Below are 7,073 nucleotides of genomic sequence, written 5' to 3'. Positions count from 1 at the left end.
ATAGCCCCTTCTATCAAAAAAAAAAAACCCGTCAAGCTTGATCACCGTTCTACTAATCCTAACCAGACTTAAACACGAACTATACTTATTAGTACGTCCAGTTTAACCTAATTGATCTACTCGCGGAATGGCTTATCCCATAACTACATGAATTAGGTTGATGCAGAGGCCGAGGTCATCCTCCTTTTTAAAAAATCTACGCGGATTAGATTAGATTAAGCTAACAGTCTCCGCGCCCTCCTTCGGCTACTTCTCTTCTTCTCCTTAATCTCATGCCGAGCTCTACCATAGCATTCTCGTCGATCTCATCATCGAAAGAGAGAGAAAAGCATGTCGGTGAACCCATGCTGGCCTCCCGCAGCCTCGCGGCGCCACGACCGCGCGACAATCTCGAGGCTGAGGCTCGTTGCCCATCTTGTGCTCATCGTTGATGGGCGTGCGGAGCCAGGGAGCAGAGTCGTTGTTGTCCGGGTAAAGAGATGAGAGGAGGTAGGTTGTCATGAACTGGCAATATCATGCCGCTAGAGAGGGAGGGGGTAAATATGTCATTTGGTATAATGCCGACATCCCAAGAGGAAGAGAGGGATGAGATGGGGACCCAGTAGGATAGACCACGAGGGAAAACAATTGATGAATCACCTTTTTGAGGGTTGATGGGCAAAATGTGAGTTGACTATATTATTACAGTTGAGACCCAGGAGGATAGGCACTGAAAGAAAAAACAGTAAAAAAGAAAATTAAGCATGAAAGTAGGTTAAAATTTTAAAACTAAGTTGGCAACATCATTTTCTTATTTTTAACAAAAAGACCCGCATTTATTAGGAAGGTTTAAAAGAGTTACAAAGCACACTAAACATAAAAATTACATCGAGTACCCTACACCATCAAACTACCACTACCGCTGCCGGAATGAGTCATCGACGATCCATCGTTGCTGCTCCAGTCTAACCTTGTCGATGACAGTTATAAAATCTTAGTGCACGTACCTCTAAGTACCAAAATGTCCAGAGTTGCAACCGTCACCATCAAACCTTGAAATGATCTAAAGTGTCTCACACAAATCTGGCTGTCCGCTCGGACGGCGAGAAAGCCTAGCCTCGCCACCCAAGAAGACAACAAGAATCTACGCCAAAGCTTGATCCATTCCGCTATGGTGGAAAAAAAATTGAGTAGAATTGGAGCCCCACACCACCGGTCGCCCGAGCAGGGTATCTTTGCCTACTTGCCTAGTCTGTTCTGAGTTGGCTACATTATTACATCAGAACCAAAATGGCGTGAGCTTAGGGGTAGCATGTAGTCGCCGAGTTGGCGCTCCAGCAGGAGCAGCTCCCGGGAGAGCTGAACAGCCATGAAACTGAGAATGCTGCGTCGCTGCTTCTTGGTGTTGTCGTGATTGGTTACCCAGAGGCAAAACCTACCACCTCCATAGTACCCGACCTGGGCCATTTGCCCGCATGTTCCATATCCAGCGCGCCACAGCTGCTTAGCAGGACATGCTTCCGGCCAGGTCGCGACGACCGTTGGCGGACTGGCGTCCATGTCGACGGCGCAGAAGGGATTCTCATTGTCATACTTATCTAAAGCACGGAAGCCGAAGAACAGCCGCCGGCCGGTGCCGAGGAAGTCCGAAACTAGCACGCCCCTCCGGTAGATGGGCAGCTCCCAGGCACCCTCCGCGCGCCACCGGCGGCGCGCCGTGTGATAGGAGTAGGTGCCCTGGTACCGCACGGAGACCCAGACGCGCGCACCCGACACAAAGTAGGCCTTGACTTCCGCCGGGCGGCAGGCGAGGCCCGGCGGGTCCGGGACGGCGCTCCAGGCCCAGCGGCTGCCGTCGCCAGGGCTCGGCTGCTGCTGGAGAGCCTCGAACCGGGGTCCCGAGTCGTATTCGGGGTAGGCGGTGATGGCGAAGAACATGCGGCAGCGCACGGGGACTAGGAAGAACACGAAACGCTTAGGGGAGATCATGTCGGGGCCGCGGGTGAAGGCGGCGCCGTCGTAGAGCAGGGTCCGTCCGTTGGCGCCGATGCCGGCAATGAGGTCGCCGCACGGAGAGTCCGAGAACACCATATACTCATTGGAGTGGATTCTCCTAAAGCAGGCGACGGGGTCGGGCAGGCTGAGCAGCGGCGGCGGCGGGCAGTCGACGTCGGGCTGGGGTTGCGGTTTCTCCTGGGAGGAGAAGAGACAGTTGAGGTCGAGGCTGAAGAGGAGGTAGCCTCCTTCACCGTCGTCCGGCGCCGCCACAAACAGTCGGGTGCGGTAGCGCTGCGCGGCGGCCATGGCTCGATCGATCGACTCCACGGTCAATCGAACGATCTGCAAACAATATATAAATCGTTTCTTTCCAGAGTCCGCCTCCGGATTGGACACAAAATAGTTGGCATAATTATGGAAGAACTACTAGGATTAGGATCCCTATATATCGTACGTTCAGTCGGACCAGCGCGACGCCAATCAACTAGTCTCGTTGGATTAGCGCTTTAAACGTGGACCCTCTCGCATAAGATAATACAAACACAATGACATCAATTCGCAGCCAATGTGGTGGCCGTCGTTGGATCAAGCGCATGAATCTTGGTGCAGAATGAAGCGTCAAGATAAACAAACACAATAATCACACACCCGAAATCCGTCTCTTTTTTACTCCGAAAGGAGATGAGTACATATAGATCAACTTTTTTTTTACAAAGGGTTGATTTCGTAGACACAAAATAAAGCATCAACATAATACAAACAAAATGAGCACACAACCGGCCTCTACATAGATAGGATGCGCACGACCAACACAAACACACATAAAAAACAGGCCGACAAATAACAACATTGTAAAAGATCAAGGTTATGACTAAGCGAGGGAAAGGAGGAAACTCCGAAGCGGTCAAATCCGCGATCAACAAACTATATCAATGATCATATCCGCACCAAACATCTCATGACACCATAAGTACGACAAGATTTTTCAATGGTAATGCCTTCAGAAAGGGAGCGATGCTTAAACGTTGTTGTCACATGGATCCAATTATCAAAGGCCAGATTCTAGGTTCTCACCCTGAAGAACCAATTTGAGCATATCCGAACAATGCCTTCAAAAAGGTAATGCCGTAAAAAACATCATCATTATCGGGTATGACCTAGGTTTTCACCCTGGAGCTCGAGACCGGGTGCACGAGTAGCATCGACCTCGAAGTCCATCATGTGTTACCGCAATCACTTCTCTACGATCCCAACATCTACATGCGATGACCCGCCACCGTTGCACAATTATAGCCACTGCGTCAAGCCGTGGTCCATAGACTGCATCTCATGGACGAAGGCAAACACCAGATCTGGAGGGAGAAACCCACATGAAAACCTTTTGGTGATCACCACATTCCGCAGCAAGGCCGCCGCTGTAGGCTGGAGTGATCACCATGCATACGGATCAACAACGATGATGAAGAACACCACTTCTGATTGTTGTCTTGCCGGAGAGACCTCTATTGAGGCCCATCGGCCCCGAGGCCGACATGGCTGGATCTAGGAGTACAAAAGGCAGATTTTTCGGCGAACAGGAACCAAGGCGCCACGGACCTCCTCGCTGCAGCACCCATGACCCCAAGCCCACCATCCTGATAGCACCAGCAAGGGGCACCGTAGTCTGCTAGCCACGAATCTCGAGCAGAGCCACCTCATCGGATCAGCAGGGCGGCGCCGCCCAACCGGGGGAAGCCCCGCGATCCACATGCCTTCGATCTTGTCACCGCACCTCCGGAGGACGATCTCTTGCGGGCACACGCGAGCAACATGGGACATCGTGCAGGGGGGCATTGACCTCGATGCCTGTGCAGCCAAGGTTGTCGGCCAGAACCAGAAGCTCCCGCTAGCTGCGAAGCCAGCGATGCACCACCACCTGTCGCCGCCACCATGATTTCGGAGCCCCCCGCGGGGTGATGGCGCGACCAGATCCTCACCGCAACCATCACCGGTGGCCCCGTGGCGCCGGCGATGGGCAATGATCCCCCCCCCCCTAGTCGCTCCTACAGGAGAGACGCAGGGTCGGTCGGGTAATCCTATACGGCTGTCGCCAATGCAGTTCACCTGAATGTCCAAAAACGTCATCTGCCAACCAGATCTGAAGATGTAGTATACAAATGTAGCATTCTTCATTTCCCATAATTAGGTAGAAAAACAACGCATGCATATGCCAGCAAGATAAAGCTAGACAACTTCAGTAATTAATCATGATAAGTGCCATCATACAACATTTTATTGAATGTGCAAAGAAAGAACAATTCATAGAAATTACAATATAACTTGATAAGCAGCAAATTAATTAAGTAGCTTGGTGCCATCCCTGCAAAAGTTTCGTGAAAAAAAGACGTCTCCCCTTTTGCATTATACAAGGGCTATCTGACGTGCCTGAATCGCTTGTTAAACAAGATTGCTTGATTGATTTCTTAGTTAAGGCACATGTTGTGCCACACGCCCTAATTTGAGTAGAGGTTGAGTAGCATTGGCACACAATCTATGCAAATGGTCATGCATATGTGGCATTTAGACACAACATAACCTAGACTTTACAGTCTGTACACAAATAGTTGGTCAAATTACATAGCTAACAAATACAGATATACTAGCAACCTCTAATAAGCTAGTACATGTAAATTAGAGTAGGGGTTTGCTTGGTGTTCTGATGATTTGCTCTCTCCTTTTAGTCTTCCCCGACTGATATCTTCTAGCTTCAAACAAGATTCCCTCTGCGGCTTCCATCATCCACGATTGAACACCTTTCCGTAGGGACAAGAGACCAAGCAACAGTAATCAACACCTCGGCGCCATCAAGGGCACATTTCTCCTGGCTTATGTTGCAAAATTTGGTCATGAAACTAACATGACCCCGTGTAGCAATATCACCAGATTTGAAGTAGGCTTGTATCTCAACGCCCAATTATCCTCTAGTTCCTACAGAGACAACTTGCCTCCACACATGCAGGTGACCATCAAAACCTTTCAGTTTTGCTCCATCTTTTGAATCAAGCAGCACAATTTGGCTAGACGAGGGATTAATAATACGGGCGAGTCCAGCATCAGTGCACACAATTTCACCTGATAGCGAGGAGCAAGCAACTCGTGCGCCATGTTCAAAAGGCCATGACCCCTTCACAACTTGGATACCCAAGATAGTGGCCTGGACCGTTTGAGCAACTCGCTGCAAACATAACTCAAGTGTGCACCGAGAGTTCTTATAGCAAACTGTAGAAACACCATGACCAAATCCTCCACTGCAATCACGTGCACATCTGATCAATGCTTCATCTTGAGACTGTGTTGTACCTTTTACTTTTAGTTGGATTTCAAATTCGACCTTGTCCGAACACACAATTGCACGGGTTGGGCCAGTCAATCGCAAAAAAGGATCCTGCAAGCACCACCAGTCAATATATTTTAATCAACAAGAGAGGACTAAGGTAGGGGGGCACACAATCTCAAAAGGAAAATCAAAAGATAGTAGCAATACTTACATCATGTCTCAATTCCTGGGCCTGGCTCCTAATGCAGGAGAAGAGAATGTTGCGGTTGTGATCCACGATGTCACGGGCAGCAACCACGCCATACACTGACAATGGCCACTTAAAGCCACCAGCTATTTCCGCGAGCTTGATGGAGAAGATCTGCAAGGTCTCCGGGGTTGACCCGGCACTATTGGTTGGGATGCGTCCGGGGGTGTGGTGTGTATATTGCATGGAAGTCAGTGCAGCTATAGAAAGGTGAAGCATGCATTAGACACGTTAATATTAGACAATATATTAATTGCATTGCACACTAATACAATATTTGACAAGGTCTTAATTGCATTGCACACTAATATTTGACAAGATCTCAATCGCATGCTAACATTAGATATGATATAATTAATTGGTTAGCGCTAGCATGCATATTGGGTTGTGCGAGGGAGGTCGTGCCTATGTGATTGAGGCAATGACGTGTGTGAAGTTGTGGCGGAACATTGAATATAAACTCTTAGATTGGATGACAAACCAAGTAAGCAATGCCAACTTTTAGATTTAATTACCTGCAAAAAAAACTCTTAGATTTAATTAGAAGGACTACTACATCACAGGGTGTGGGTTGTTGTGGGTAATTTTGTTAGCCATGATCTATCTATAGCTAAACCAAACAATGCGATATGTTCGTTACTATACTCACTTTGGTCTATGAAGAAACCGCAGGTTCTGCTCCATGCAGACTCCCAGTAACTAATGTAGGAAGCGAATCTCTCCGCCTCATGAGCCATCTCCTCGTCGGCACCGTCCGGACGCATGGGCGTTTGCGTCTCCGTACTCGCTGGTTTGCCCTCCATCGTCTCACTCCACTGATCGATCGCGCACAAAACTGCTTACTCCCAGGGCCCTGGGAGATCGTCTCACTGGTCGATCGAATAACAAAACTGAGGCGGCAGCGGCGGCGCTGGCGAGAGGATACACGTGCTCTTCTTCTTTGACTCGTAAGTACTTATAGGTGCGAGCTGCAGAGCTGGGGGTCACCTCGATGGGACTTGGAGTCGGGGTCGGCTACAAACAGGGCCGGTCCTGAGAGTTTGGGGGCCCGGGGCGAAAATAAAATCCGGGGCCCCTTGATAGAAGTTTCAAAATAATATACAATCTACATATTTTCTATCCACTTTGATATTGGAGATTTAAGTTTAAATCTTCCACAGGGAAGGAACCATCTGAATGCTTTGAGATAAGTTTTTGCAGCAGCGCTATAAAATCATAGAATTGTTCATCAGGTTAAACAGCGAGTTCTTAGAGAATTTGGCGCACCTTAGTGGTTAATCTTCTTTCAGTAGACATCGTCTCAGAATCAAGGAACATAACTATGTAGAATATCCATCTCGCTTCAGATTCGGTAGCTATTATATCCTCCACCACATTTACTTCATTTGCCAATTTTTCCAGATTCTGAATTACAAAGTATACATAATGTTTATTACTCAAAATCCAACATGTGCTTCGGACCTATTTTGTGCTACTAACATTTTCTACACTAAATCATAAGTGTCAATCATAACCGAGTTATAACAATAAACT

At 48.3% G+C, this 7,073-nt stretch overlaps 1 pseudogene; it reads right to left on the bottom strand.

The window, feature by feature from the left end:
* Nucleotides 1–4,723: 4,723 nt before the first annotated feature.
* On the bottom strand, nt 4,724–6,277 carry LOC119316067 (annotated as a pseudogene).
* Nucleotides 6,278–7,073: the final 796 nt, after the last annotated feature.

Source organism: Triticum dicoccoides, chromosome 6A (genome assembly GCF_002162155.2).
Source record: "Triticum dicoccoides isolate Atlit2015 ecotype Zavitan chromosome 6A, WEW_v2.0, whole genome shotgun sequence".
NCBI classification, from domain to species: domain Eukaryota; kingdom Viridiplantae; phylum Streptophyta; class Magnoliopsida; order Poales; family Poaceae; genus Triticum; species Triticum dicoccoides.
Note: the sequence above shows the minus strand (reverse complement) of the source record. Positions and strands in the feature narration are given on the sequence as shown.